The sequence below is a fragment of the Lepus europaeus genome, chromosome 13, assembly GCF_033115175.1.
Source record: "Lepus europaeus isolate LE1 chromosome 13, mLepTim1.pri, whole genome shotgun sequence".
NCBI classification, from domain to species: domain Eukaryota; kingdom Metazoa; phylum Chordata; class Mammalia; order Lagomorpha; family Leporidae; genus Lepus; species Lepus europaeus.
Genome location: NC_084839.1, coordinates 26211171 through 26226670, shown reverse-complemented (window position 1 = coordinate 26226670; position 15500 = coordinate 26211171). Strand labels below are relative to the sequence as shown.

At 46.8% G+C, this 15500-nt stretch overlaps 1 protein-coding gene across 1 annotated transcript in view; it reads left to right on the top strand.

Annotated features, from left to right (window-relative positions):
* ALK (ALK receptor tyrosine kinase) overlaps positions 1 to 15500 on the top strand; it is a 761992-nt gene that overhangs the window by 431703 nt on the left and 314789 nt on the right. The window lies entirely within an intron of this gene.

Sequence of the window (15500 nt, the reverse complement as noted above, 5' to 3'; positions counted from 1 at the left end):
AAATCCCCCAAGCTTTCTGGAGTCACTCACTCAGTGGTTCCTTGGGTCTCTATAGACAGTGACATTGGGAAGCAACCTTGAACTACAGCATCTATGATTCTGCCTTTTTTCCCCATTCCATCAGTAAAAATACCATCACAAGACCCCAGCATTGAGGGGCCCCAGATCCGATCACTTTATAATCAGTGATGGTGTAGGACCCTTCTTGTTGACATCTTTACAGAAGTAAGATCAAGCACTTTTAGCTAGGTTTAGACTTGACTTCCTCCTAAGAAAATACCTTTTCAGAGGGTTCCCACCTGAATGATGACTATTACCTATCAGTTATCAGTCATGGTGTGCCGGGGACAGCTTGCCTATAGGTTTTCTAGTAAGGCCATTTCCAGTAAGGCTCTGCACTGTCTCCTCCTGACCCATCTGTATTTAGCTGTGCTTAGAAGAACAGTAAGCTGCTGCAGTCCCAGCAGGAATGAAATCTCAGTATCGAGAAGGATGCTGTCCCTGCACCTAAGCTCCATACCCATCTTCTTGCCTATTGAATACCTCTTGTGCTGGCTGGTAGGAACCCAGCCACCAGATGCCTCTTGGCTGTGTCCACCCAGAAATCAGGAGGGTTGAGTGGCTGGGCTGCCCCTGTTTGGGCTGAGTTGTCTTCTGGTGTCCAGCCTGCCTCCAGCATGACCCCCCCCTTTTGTGGGAGAAGCCCAGCTGGTAGGGCCTTCTTCCAGGAGTTGGCCTCAGCTGTGGAACCACCCTGCAGGCATTTGCCTAGCCTTATTATGTGTTTATTCTTATTTATATGCTCAAGTGTTCCCTCTCTGCCAAGCCTGAATGGAACCAAATAGTGCTGCTTGGGGCTGCAGAGCCTTAGGCCATCGGTCCCTGGGTAAGGAAATTCATGGATGACACAGGGAGAAATGAAGTTGGAGATCACCCTGAGAGGCCAGCGAAGATGTGTATTTGTGAGATGAAAGGTATGCATGGGGTTTCAGCATCTCCTGCGTGGCCTGCCTGTTTCCCACTATAGCTAAGTCCGGGAGACAGTGCTGCGTTGGGATAACAAACCACAGGAGATTACGAAGGATTTACCCTTCTGTAACTTCCCATGCTCATAACGTCCAAGTGAATTTCCATTTAACAGATGAGAAGAGGGAAGAGGAATGTGGCATGGTAGAAACTGAACTCCAGTTCTCCCCTGCCCTTTCCTCATTTGTGTTCTTTCCAGGAAACCCAAAGCCCCTCGACAGGAACTCAGGGAAGAAGGAAAGGGAAGTTGAAAAAACCCTAAAAAACAGATGATTTAGATTCTTTGGTGACTTTGGTGATAAGTGATCCCAGAGACATGTGATGGTAGAGCCTCCAGGGGCAGCCTAATCTCCGCCGTGTGTGGTAGGAACAAGGAGACCAAGGCTGTGTGACATGGGCAGGTTCTGAGCTTCTCTTTGAGGCCACCCCACTGGCCAATGCATCCTCTTCCAAAATCAAGTCCTCTTTAATCTTAGGAGTTGGTCTGCCTTCTGCAGGGTGTGAGCTGAGACAGGAGGAAGAGAACAAGATTATGTTGGGTTGAGGTGGAGATTTGATGGTGGTGCCTGGGGCTGACCCTTATGGATAGAGAGGCTTTGTCTCAGGCTCTGGCTCCTGGCTTTCCAGGGTAGCTAAATATTCTTCCCTGGTGCTGGCTGAGCCATCTTGAGTTTAGTGGTGAGCAGGACTGATTCCAAACTTATAATAAAGATGCCTGGGACAGCCTCCCCACCTCCAACATGATCAATGTGGTGAGGGTGGAAGGTGGCAGCTGAAGGAGCAATCAATAGACCACTCTACTGCATCGAGGCACTGTGCTCCCCTGGGCATCTGGGCAAGCTGCAAGACACAGTGTACTTGCCCAGCAAATCAGGGAGCTTTGGATATTTGTGTAGAGTTCATTCAGGTTTTCCATTATTGACATTGTGAGAAGAACAGTTTTTTGATTGTTTGTTTGTTTGTTTGTTTGTTTTTTGCAGGGGGAGGGCAGGGGAGGGAGCTGGGGAGCTGTCCTGCACATCATCTCCAGCATTCCATGCCTCCACCCAACCAGATAGTAGTGGCATTTTCCCCAGTGTGACGATCAAAATTGCCAAATGTCTCGCAGGGGGAAAATCAATCCTAGTGAGAACACCTGCATTGCATGGAACATTTTAGAGCTGGGAGGAACTACAGGATTTGGTTCCGCCACCTCGGTTTACTGGTTTGGGAACTGAAGCTTGGGACCACCAGGTAGCAGGCAGCACAAGTTTCATTTTTGGTAGGCCAGTATCTTGAGTATTATGCTCAAGTGTATGTGCCAATAACAGTACTAGATCCTGGGTTTCAAAGACATCCTAGGCCCAAGCCCTACCCTTGAACAATAGCAAGTATTGCTAACATCTATTTAGCACTTTCCAGACACACTAGCCAGTCAATACTGTGTACCTTACATGCATTTTCATACTGAATACAACACAGTAAATTTGGTTCTTGTTATTAGCTCCAGTTTTACAGATGAGGAAACTCAGTGAGATCAAATAATCTGCTTAGGGTCACAGTACAGGTGTTTTGAACCCATCCAACCAGACTTCAGACTATTTTTATCCATTACTGTAAGAGCTCAGTTAATTCACAGCAGAAAAAAATATATATTCTGTGAATCAGAATCCCTGCATGTAAGCCCCAGCTCACTCTCCAGTTGCCAGTTCAATGAACAGTCATTTGTGGAGTACTTTCTATTTTTTCAGACCATAGAGGTGCAGGGGTACAGAAGGCTAGCCTCTCTACCAAAGGTGTTTCCTGAATGAGTTCCATGGCTTTAGGCAAATCGCAGCCCTTCTCAAGACTCAGTTTCCCCATCTGTACAGTGGGATTGATGATGCTGGCTTGCTCACGTGCTGTCACGGGGTCAGTTCAACAAAGGACAGAAGGTTTTGCCTGCTGGAATACGAGGCACATGTCAGCGGCCATGATTTAGTATCTGAACCTTCCCTGCTCTGCTGAGAGCTTGGGATCACAAAGGAAGACATGTACCTTCTCTGATTATGGGGTTGTTGCCAGTTCGAAGAATCCTTTGGGTTTGAGATACTCAGCAGTTTGCTTCTCTGAGAGCTCACTCTCTTTCAGAGATGCCCTGAGTGGCACGGAGCAGTGAGGGGGACACTGTGATATCCTGATGATGTTGGCTGAGATGATTATGAGTGGGGCCGGCTTCCACTTGTAACAGGAGATGGTGGCTTAGGGACCACTCTTTAGAAAAGAACACTCAGCGTTTGTAGTAACAAGGGAGGAAGTTGTAATAATAACACTGGCCGGGGAGAGCCTGACTCAGAGGAGTGGGCTGAGACCACCTCATCCCCCAGAAGCACCACGTCGTGAGCACCATGCCATGCTGGCTGCCGTGCTGCATCAAGCGGCAGTGGCAGCCTGCTTGCAGGCACTCGGAGGCAGAGGCAAGGAGTTGGGGAGTCACAGCAGCTGCTCCTTCCTAGTGACCTGGAGCCCAGCTGCGTGTGAGGTCTGATGAGTCACAGAGCATCTCCCAGGCAGCCTGGCTTTGGCAGGGGACTCTAGGGGACAAAGGAGTGTCCAGTCTGCCCATCTGCCTCATTCGAATGGCCAAAGAAGCAAGGAAGCAGAGAAACTGGGGCTGACACACAGGCAGGCCTGGCTGGCCACAGAATCCAATAGGCATGAGACATCTCGGCTAGAAATGAGTGTCCCCAGAGTCCCCATGAAGTGAATGAATGTGACTGAAGTGGCTACAGAAACCCTAGATCCTTTTCAGTTCATGCAGTCAGTCATTCAACAACTATGGATTGAGGGTCTGCCTGTGGAATAGATGCCCAAGATGGCACAGCCTAAGATGACACGGTCACAGCTTTAAGGAACAAACATGCAGGCTGGTAAAGATTAAAGTAAAATAGTAACAGTGCATACCCAAAGATATTAAGAGGTTCAACTAAGGTCACTGGCCGGCAGCACCAGCATAGGCAGCCCTGCTCCTGCCTGTGCCTAGTGAGCTCCCCGCTGCACCATATTATGCCTCTGATGTGTTAGAAAGATGGAGCCAGCAGCACATGGCTGTGTGAAATTGGTGCCCTCCTGGATGCAGCAGCACAAGCTTAGGGCTTGGTGCTGTCCAGGGCAGAGGCGAAGACCCCAGGCTGGCCCCTCAAGTCTTCCTTTCCAAGCACACAGCTTGCTCCTGCAGCTGCAGGTGTCTGGGGACTTTATTATGTGTGACCAGAGCTACGCAGTGTGTGCAGGGAAGAATTGGGCCCTGAGGGGATAGAAGTTGCCAATCATTTGAATTACTAATACTGGAAAAAATGTTTCCCATCTGAAGGATGTGCTGATGCTCAGGCTTGAGCTGAGCTGAGGCAACTGGGGCATTTCACAGCCCAAACACTGCACAGGCTGGAGAGAACAGGAAGGCCCCTCAGTGCCAAGCCTCGCCTTCCTAACACCTTAACTCCTGCACTCAGACAACTCTTGAGTTCAGCCACCCCAATCAGTTTTCTGCTGGGGAAGCTGAGGCCTGGGGGAGTGATGTGATGTGAGGAAGGGCATGCTGCCGCCCGTGGCCCAGCCTGGACCCAAATCCATGCCGGCGCAGAGCCCTGGCCCTCTGGCTCCTGTCTGTCTCCCGGATGGATGGTTGTGTCAGGAAACCCTCACACTCACTGCCGTCAAAGAAAAATCTGCAGCCACCCTCCCCAAGCGCAGAAGACCTCTGCTCTGTGCTGGGGACCCACATTGGCAGCCACGCTAGCTTAAGGCAGTCAGTTCTGACCAAGGCTCCCAGCTATCTAACCGGTCACGATGCTAACAGAAGACATGCCAAAGTAATCTAACACAGAGATATATTGATTTGTGGGCAGCAGAGGGGCACTTCAGTCCTGGGCCTGTGGCTCATTTGCAGCCCAGCTGTGAGCAACCACAGCCCTTCCCAGCCTCAGCTGTACTCTGCTCCCCTCCTTCATCCCTGTCATGTTACCAGGGCTGGGAGAGCCGCAATGATTCTCCCCACCTTGGACTTCTGCTCCTTGGTCTCTCTCCCACCCTGTCAAAGAGGCTAGCTGCAGCCCACTTACCCATAGAGACCAACTACTGCTCGCAGAAGGAACCCGGAATTGTCCTGTAAATGCACACACACTTGATGGTCTCAGCAGGTAGGCAGGGTGTGGTCTTAGGGTAGGGTGCAGGTGGGAAGATGCCACAAAGCATTTGCTTCTGAGAAGATACCTGATTGCTTTTCCCAGGCTGAGCTGGGTTTGACTTCTCTCAGCCTAGGGCCTCGTGGCAAGTCTGGCCCACGCAGGGCAATCAGAGCCCATGGCATTGAGCATACCAAGCCAAAGTTCTCGAAACCTGCCTGCTTGATAAACGGGATCAGGAATAAAAAAGGTGATCATTTATTGAAATTGATGCCCTCGAGTGGCAGTGTCACAATGATTTAATTTCAGACCCAGCTTTTTCTCACTTTCAAAGTCATTCATAGTGTCAGCTTCTCTCTTTTTCCCCTTGGTCTGAATAACACACTAATAAATATACAATAAGGGCTTTAATGTCTGGGTGATTTACACTAAAAAGAGAGCGCCATTCAAAGGCTTTAAAGATAATTTTTAAAAGCCTTAAAACTCACATGCAGGCTTGTCAGGGACATATTTCCCGGATGCCCTGGCATGGGAACAGTTGTGCAGCCCTGAGTTCTCAGGGCAGAGTGGCCATGAGACGTGGGGCCTAAGTCTTCTTGGAGGCAGCTCCCCAAGCATTATGTGAGCTTAGGCAAGCCTCTGGAGCCCTGCAGGTCTCAGCTTGCTTCCTGCTCTGTAAAATGGCAATAATTTTTTTTAAAAAATATTTATTTATTTATTTGAAAGGCAGAGCTACAGAGAAGCAGAGAGAGAGAGAGAGAGGTCTTCAATCTGCTGGTTCACTCCCCAGGTGGCCGCAATAGCTGGAGCTGGGCCAATCCCAAGGCAGGAGCCAGGAGCTTCCTCCAGGTGTCCCAGGCAGGTGCAGCGGCCTAAGCACTTGGGCCTTCTTCTATTGCTTTCCCAGGCCATAGCAGAGAGCTGGATTGGAAGTGGAATAGCCAGGACTCGAACCGGCACCCATATGGATGCCAGAACTGCTACGCCACATCACCAGCCCCCTCATGCAGTTTTTTGAGGGTTAAGTTAAATAAGATACAGAGCAGGTTCTAAAGTGCCCCCTTGCCACTGCCTTCTCTGCTTTCCCTCTTAGGTGTCCAGGGCTGGGGCCAATGCTGTGGCACAGTGGGTTAGGCTGCCATCTGCAGTGCCTGCATCCCATATGGGTGCTGGTTCAAGTCCCAGCTGCTCTGCTTCCAAGCCAGCTCCCTGATAATGGCCTGGAAAAGCAGTGGAAGATGGCCCAAGTACTTGGGCCCCTGCACCCAAATGGGAGGTCCAGAAGAAGCTCCTGGCTCATGGATTAGGCCTGGCCCAGCCCCAACTGTTGCGGCCATTTGGGAGTGAACCAGCAGGTAGAAAATCTCTCCCTTTGCATCTTCTCTTTGTCTGTCTGTCTAAGTCTGACTTTCAAATAAATAAATAAATCTCTAAAAACAAAAGCAAAAAAGAGGACTCCAAGGCCAACCTATATCCAGGCCAGCCACGGTTGGGGGAGAGGGCAGAAACAGAGGTAAGTTTAGAGAACTCACACCTTTCGTTCTTGGAGTAACTACCAGTGTTCTCTGAGTTGAACCTTGAAGCACCAGTCCCACTAACTGTGCCTTGATTTGCCACATTCTTTACCCTTTGGGTAGTGATATTGAAGCAGCCATTACAATACTAGTCCTCTCTGGCTTTCAACCATGAACACGGTGGGTCTCAAGCTTTGATGGTACAAATCAGAACCCCATATTTTACAAATTCATATGGCTGAGCTCCATCCTCAGCCATTCTGGTTTTATTTATCTTGGGATGAGCCATGGGCATATGTGTCTTCAGACAGCTCCTTGGGATTTTCATATGCATCAAAAACTAAGAATCATGGCTAGCATCTCAGCCTGAGTTCGTTTATCACATAAGCTGGTGGCTTTTATATAACCTGAGCACTAAGGGGAAAAGTGAAAAAGAAAGCAGAAAGGGGCCAGCCATTGTTTTGCAGTTAAGCATCTGCCTGTGACTCTGGAATCCTTTATGGGCGCTGGTTTAAGTCCTAGCTGTTCCGCTTCCAGTCCAGCTCCCTGCTAATGCACCTGAGAAAGCAGAGAAAGATGGCCCAAGCGCTTGGGCCCCTGCACCCATGTGGGGGACCCAGATGAGGCTCCTAGCTCTGGCTTTGGCCTGGCCCAGCTGTAGTCACTGTGGTCATTTGGGAAGTGAAACAGTGGATGGAAGATCTCTCTCCGTCTAGCCTTCTCTCTCTCTGTAACTCTGCCTTTCAAATACATAAATAGAAATTTTTAAGAAAACTTAGAGACATGAGATGAAGTGATGTACAGGGTGGATAGTCATTTTTTCCCCACTCATTTGTATACGGGGTGGTGACCACATTACCCAGTTGTTACCTTATCCTGTCTTTTGTTTGTTTGTTTGTTTTGTTTTTTGACAGGCAGAGTTAGACATTGAGAGAGAGAGACAGAGATAGGTCTTCCTTCCGTTGGTTCACCCCACAAATGGCCGCTACGGCCAGCTTGCTGCGCTGATCCGAAGCCAGGAGCCAGGTGCTTCCTCCTGGTCTCCCATGTGGGTGCAGGGCCCAAGCACTTGGGCTATCCTCCATTGCCTTCCCTGGGCCACAGCAGAGAGCTGGACTGGAAGAGGAGCAACCAGGACAGAACCGGCGCCCCAACTGGGACTAGAATCTGGGGTGCCGGCGCCGCAGGAGGAGGATTAGCCTAGTAAGCTGCGGCACCAGCCGTTTTTTTTTTGTTGTTGTTGTTTGTTTGTTTGGTTGGTTTTTTTTGGCCTTATCCTGTCTTTATAGCCCTCAAAATGGGGTAGCCAGGCTGCATCTGAAGTCATGTATGTGACTAGTCTCCACACATCTGTTATTCTTTCTCTAAACGGAATGTTGTTTTTGAAGTCACAAGGGATTGAGAAGAATGTATAGTAGACTAGAGAGAAACCAGACATTTTAGAGTTGGAGTGAGCCTCCATCCATCTCCCCATCCACCCTTCTGCCCATCCTAGTCATCCATCATCTATCCAACTGTCTGGCCAGTATCTGCTCACAGACGGATACATAGGTACGTTCATGTACGTGTCCATCCTCCCATCCTCCCATCCTCCCATCCATTCATCATCTGTTTACTTCAGAATGTCACATAGGGATCTCACAGAGCCACAGCTCTCCCATTTGTCTCAATAATCAGACACTGTGTTGTTAATCTACATGGTGGATACCATATGTACAGTGCATGTTCAGTTTCCCAGGCACATCGACATCCATCAATTCACTTCATCTTCAGTATGACCCATGTCACACATTACATGTTATTCTCATTTTACAGAGGAGTAAACTGAATCTCAGCGAGATGCAGCAATTTGTCTGTAGTCCTGAACAACACAGGGGGACAAAAACCTTCTGGGTCAATTTTCTTCTGTCAGTTTCCCTGAGAGAGAGACTTGCTGCATCTGGTATCATGCCAGCTCTGAGGGAACAGAGCTGTTCTCATCCATCAGAAAAGCTCTTCTCAAGGAGACTCATCTGATGTTTGGCCATCTAATTCTAGTCCACAAGACTTGAAGGTAGAGACATTGGCTTGTACAGTGCCTAGCATGTAGTAGGTGTTCTAGTTTAGGTGAGTGGATACTGCATCAATTTAAGGTGGTTCTGTGATGCAGCTCCCTTGGAACCTAAGCTGTGGGTCTCAAAATTAAAGCTCAGCCTGAAATCACAGAAGAATCTCCAACCCATGAGAAATACTTCCTCCCCACCCTCCACCCACCCCTGGAGAGAGAGATGTGTAATCCCCCCTGAGGCTTAGGAAGCAGCTGTCAAAGTGCACCTCAACTGTGAAGGTTGCCACTGAGTACAAAGGACAGTTCATTTCCTGGCAGGTAGAACTTTTACTCACGATTGCTTTCATTGATGGGCGTCAAAAAAAATAAATGAAAAGACCATCAGCTTCTGCCAGCTTTGACCTTCGAGATTTGACAGCTGAAGGCTTGTAGAGGGCTCTTTTGAGCTAGACGCTTTTGTTTTCCCACTTTGCACTGTATACTTGATGGATTGAACACCAGGAGGATGAGAGAATTGTGAGTATCTGTAACCCCTTGACTTGTCAGAATGGCATCTTGGCAAATCCCATAATGATAAATATATGTTGTATACAAAGAGAAGTCAAAATGAATAGAAGTAATCACTTCACATCTCGGAAGTGTTTCTTGAGGCTCGCCATTTCCCAGTGGGGAGATATTAAAACAGGTAGAAGAATTTAGGTGATAACATACTGATATCAAGGAGTTCACTCATTTATGCATCCTGTCAGCAAGCGTTTTTGAGTCATGCTTAGTCCTAGGCACTAGTTGACAGGATAGTGACAAGCCACTCTGGTGTCTCATCCTGCTCTCAGGGAGCTCATGATGAGGGTTGGAATTATACAAGGGAAAAGGTTGTGAGGAGTGTTTTGTATGGGTACCACAGGAATGAGTGTAGGGGCCATCAGGGTGGGTGGCCTAGAAAAGAGAACTTGAGCTGGCTCTGAAGGCAGGGGACATTGGTCTGGGGGGACAGTGAGAGACAGACATCCAGAGAGTCCACACCTGCAAAGGCCCGGCAACCCACCAAAGGAGGTGATGCCCCAGAGCTGATAGGCTCCTTTAGCTCTGTCACTTACTGAACTCCCTTCACCCCCATCCCCTATCCAGTCTCTCACTGTGTTCATCTTTTATGTGTCTGTGCCTTGAGAGCCATCAAATACCCCAAAGGCAGTCTCCAGAGAGTGGGGTCACGTCTTTGGTCCTCACCATCTTTACCCCATCTTTTTGTTGCAAATGTCCTGCTGTAAACATTCCAAAGAACTCCCCCTGGGTCCATTGAGGTACATTCCTCACTCTCTCCTTCTCCCTGGTAGTATCTCCCTCCTCAGCGAGGACTCCCAGCATCTATGAGCAATTTGTGTTAGCAGCAGCATTTTACCAGGGACAAGTGGATTTCAGACTACAAGCTGGGGATACTTTTTGTTTATTGGCTCTGATTCCAGGAGTTTCCTGTTGCTCTTTCCCGCCCCCTTTGGTAGGAAGAATAGTTAGGGTGTGCTATTCCTCATGGATTGCCTTTCATCCCCTTTTTCACTTGTGCATTTTCCAGTAACCAGTGCAATGTCTCCTTAGAAGAACACTTTTAGGATTTCCCAAATAGCATTTAACATAAAACCTTGTGATGATCCAGTTACAAGCCAGTCTCTCCCAATGACCTATGGGGATCTGTTGGTTTCTAAGTGTTGACACATACAGGATAGGGGGAGGAGGTTCATGGCTGAGGAATACCAGGACTTGGAGCCTAAGTAGGAACTTACCTTCCCTCTTGCATTCCCCTTAATTTGTATAAAGACAATGAAGTAGCAGAGAAGGGCTGCAGTTACTTGGTCTCACTCTGTGGTGCCAGGCATTATTCTAACATACCCTGCTCACCCACAATCAGTGTCGCTGTTGGTGTCTCTTTCTCAGTGAGGAAGCTGAGGCTTAGTGAGGTTAAGTGACCTGCCCAGAGTCACACAGCCAAGGAGCAGACTGGACTTGACCTGGGCAGCCCAGTGCCACAGTACATGTCTCCAGTCCCTGCCTCTATTACCAGCTGAGAATTCAGAATACATTATTATGTATTGTTAGTCACCACTATTTACTCTCAATAAATGCCAAGCTGCACATCTTTTATGGTGTACATATAAACTCCAAGCAAAATAGAAGGCAGTGTTCTAAGGGTTTGCCCCTCAGAAGGTGGAGAGCAGACACTCCTGAGAGTGGGTCTTAGGAAGCATTGTGCCCAGGATGGCAGAAGATCACAGAAAGCCCATCCAGGGCACTGGGAAAAGTCTGCCGGTGTCCAGGAGTCAGAATCAGGTGTAAGGGGGAAGTGTAGGCTCATGAGTGCTGATGGCCAAGTATAGAGAAACGCCAAGCCCTGCACAGTAACCCAGCTCTACCTGACATTCACACCCAGCTCCCGAGTAGAGCTCTTTGCGTCTCATTACCTGTCCTGCTTCAAAGCTTTCTCTTTCTGCTTCTGCTTGGTTTATGGTACCATACACACATGCTTAGCTAAATGCCTTGCTTTTACAGAAGTGCATTATCTTATGGTTCAGAGCCTTAGTTAAGAGCTGTAGCAACTGTGGGGTTTTGTATTTAAAAGGCTTCACCAATTCTACACATGGATCTGATGCAATGTCTATTCCAGTGAGAATCTTGTTTCAGTCAGTGAATGAGTGTTCCCACTGCCTTCAAATTACTGGCCGTTTTCCCTCTGCCAGTGAGTAGGTCTTCTGGTGATAAGAAAGGGGAGTGCATATTGGGAAGATCACAGCTGACAGCAGGCTGAGCCTTGGGCCCTGGGATGGAGCTGGGATGTTTCCTGAGATCATTGACTCAAAGGCACCAGGTGGCTGGGGATCTGGGTCCTTTCTCCACCCCACACAGTGACTCAGCTCAAATGCTTGGTGTGTGGTGAGTCTAAGGACAGAGCTGTGGGCTTTGTTGCCCCCTCTTGGCTCTGTTTTTTGACTCAAACTGTCAGTTCATTGGAAGGAATGTGATGGAGAAACCACAGGCCCATTGTTCCTCCGTGTTGTACATGTATTGTTAATTCTGTGGAATGCCCTTTTGAAGTCCTTGAAAATGATAACCTCAGGGACTCTTCCTGGGCATTAGGAAGTCCCCAAATGGAGCAAATCCATACCTTGGCGAGGGAGCTGGCAGGTGAATATTGTAGGCTATTAATCTTCTGCATCTGGTCCTTCAGTGGGTAGCTGTCCAGCCCAGCATTAAACCCAAACTCCTTATTAGCTGGCATTGCACATGAAGTCTGTGATCTGGCACCACCTCTCATGCTCCTGGCTTACTGTATTTCTTTGAAGTCAAAGTTCATTTGTATCAGCCTTCTCGTGGTTGCCTCAGGTAAAGCAAGCTATTTCAAACCCTCTTGCCTTCTCCCACCTCCCTGATCAGTAAGAACAATACTTCTCCTTCAAGAAACAATCTCTGAGCTCCTCCTCCACGAAGACCACCCTGAGACCCAGACTCAGAGTACTGAGTGCTCAGTACCACCCTTTGCATATCTCTGAGTTCTCACAGCACTGAGCCACATTTTCTCTTTTATGTGTCTTTCTCACCAATTAGACTCCTAAGATTAGGGATGGGCCTGATTTATCATTGTATCTCCAGGGCTGAACAACAGCATTTCATTTACAGTACACATTCAAAAACTGTTTATTAAATGAACAACTCCCCAATTTAATTGGATTGGACACTCTTCAAAAATCTAGACATGGTTTTCAGAAATTTAAAAAAAAAAAGCATACAGAAAACTCTTGACCAAAATTTCATCCTTATTCTCCATGACAACTTACTTCCTTCTCCCCAATCCCAGACATAATGACCGTCCTCAGCCTGTTTCATTTCAGTGTGCAGCCCTGACCTCCCCCACACTGGGGAGCAAACACTGGCCTGTGTTGGCTTTGGGGATAAGATGATTCTGACGTGCTTAGATTGCCCTCTCTGTGTTCCTTTTAATTATTCCTGTTTTCCAGATTGTTTCCTGTATGTTTCATGTTCTTTCACGCAAGACTTCTGATATTTTACCCAATTCCACCATCTCCTTAGTTTACTAGACTTTTCATCACCACCTAACTACGCTGACTCCTGTTGAGGTCTTTATCTCTTAAGGCAAGCTAAGACAAATTCCAATTGCATTCTCTCCAACTGTTTCTTAAATATTCTCTCCATTATTTTGTTTTGCTCTCCCAGAACTAAAATTCCTCTTGGCTTGCATGAAATTCTAATCAGCATTCTGTGGATGTTTACCTGCAGGCCTCAGAGTGACTCCTCTGTCTGCAGTCTTATAGCCTTCCTCTCTTGGGGAACCACTTAAGGTCATCCTCTCAATAGAGGATTTCCATTCTAGAAGTCTTCACCTGTCTCTGAACTTTCTTGATTAACCTTGTCTAACTTAAGGATGTCCCCTGGGGTTTGGGAAGCTGATGGCAGTGGCATCATCGTGTATGGGATGTGAGCCAGAAAATTTGGAAGTTGACAAAACCAGAATTCCACTGGAAATAAAAACATCTGATCTGCATTTTACTGTATTTCCATAGTTCTTGGATCCCTGGCCTTCTTTTATGGCTGCTTCTCTGTTACATATTTTTATGTAATTGTTGGTGTGAAGATAGTTTAAAGGCATAGCAAAAGTTGAAATTTATTTCAATCATAATCACCAAGCAGAAAAGAACCTTAAAAGTAATTGAATTGGGCCTCTTTACCCCAACACCAAGCCAGTGTTAAAGAGCTCAATCTCATGAAGCTCGTCTGGCTTCAAGTTGCCTGGCTCCAAGCAGTAGGATGCCTACTGTCTTCAGGGCAGACCACCTTATTTTGGGGTACTTCTGTCTTCTAGAAAGAACTTGCTAATGGCCCCTTAGCTTTGTGTCCTTGGAAAATTATGGATATATATAAAAAGTTATTTAGTATTTCTAAGCATCAAGTTTCTTGTTCATAAAGTGAGAAGAGTAAGAACTATCTTGGAGGATCTTTGTAGGTGTATTGTTTTTAACAAAGATAGCCAACATGTATTGTTTACTGTATGCCATGATTTCATTTAACACTACAATTTGCCTATGAAGCAGTACTGTAGTAATGTGTAGCAGATACCTACAATAATTGAATGCCTGTTATATGTGAACACCTTCTCCTGTTTCACCATTATATGACTGATCCTCCCTTTGTTCACTGGAGTTACATGGAACAAGCCTACTTTCTCCTAACTAAGCAGTTTTGTCCTCCCTTTTAGGGATTTTTTTTTTTAAATATCTCTTCTCAACCTTTTTCCAGGCTAAATTATTTTAGTTTCTTTTATAGAATATTTTCCAAAGCTATATTTTCCAGATGTGTGCTTACCCACAAAGAGGCCAGGGGACCTGTTCTTTGATGATCTGGAACTTCCACCCAGTGATACAACCTTAAGCTTGACTCACTCTCTCACTAGCTGCATCCTGCCATTTGAACCCTAGCCACTGAGTTGTCAGCACTGGGAGCCAGAAGGCCTGCTAGACCATTTCATAGACAATGTACTCTTCCCAGTGGAGAACCCTCAAGTTTATCTTGCAGTCCAAGAAGACTTGTCTTGTTTGCTATTGATTCCCCAAACTGTCTGATTCACAAAGAAATTTAATTCTGGCCCCAGCTTTCACGTCATCTAGCTGTGTTTGTCATCCCTGTAGTCTGCCAGCTTTGCCCCTTTCTTCCCCTAATTGCCACAGACATTTTTATACTGAGTAAATTGCATCAGGTTCATTGCAAAATGAATCAATTTGGGAAGAGTATGAGCTGCACTGTTGTCTTAAGTGTGCATTAACATTTAGATGCGATATTTAAAATGGGTCTGGGGTTAGAGCCAGAGAGACAGCCTCATGACTATTCTGACTCACTCCCTGCTGCTGGACTCCACAGAAAGGAGCCAGGGAACCCTATAACCCATCACCGGCCCTGTTTTATTCTCCATCTCTCTCAGGAGGGCTTGAAATTGGTGAGATATTTTAGGAGCTCTGATGTGGGAACTTGATTGACAGACTGAGTTTGACTTGGTGACAGAGTAAAACAAAGGCAGGAGAAGGAGGAGACAATGAAGAGGAGAGAATCTCTCTTTCAGTCTACATCATGTGCATACACATGAAATCTAGGTTTAAGTATGGATCATACATGCAGAAGCCATTGGGATTAAAACAAACATTTGCCAAGAAATAACATACCAGCCAGCACTCCAGTTTAAAAATTAAACCATGTTCTGGAACTGGTGAAAAAGTAAAGCTGCAATCCAGGTGATCATGTGCTGATTCAGTGAGCTAATTCCTTTATCATCAACAGAGTCAGATAATATCTCCATTAGTAGCAGAAGGTTTAAAAATTAGAGAGAGTGGCAACACCATGACAATTGCCTGATTTATGCAATTTCAATCACCTGGGCTCGTGGCCTAAACTGGTAATGGACTCCATCCATCAAAAAATTATTCTATCTGGCATTCTGGGTTCTGAAGAAATCAGGATGTCCTCATAGAGAATTGGCTAAATGATTTAATGTGCATGAAAGCTCTTAGCACAGTGCCTCAGTAAAAGCTGGTTGAATCTATTTGGTCTATTTTAATTATGTGCTCAGAGAAATGATGATTCATTAGATACACAAGAGAAATATAATATTCTTTGTGTAATGGAGATCCTGTGTAACGATCAGCAAGGTAAGGGCGACGCCTTTCCCCAAAGTCCAAGGAGTCATGCTGATAGGTGAGTGGACGTAGACAACAGATA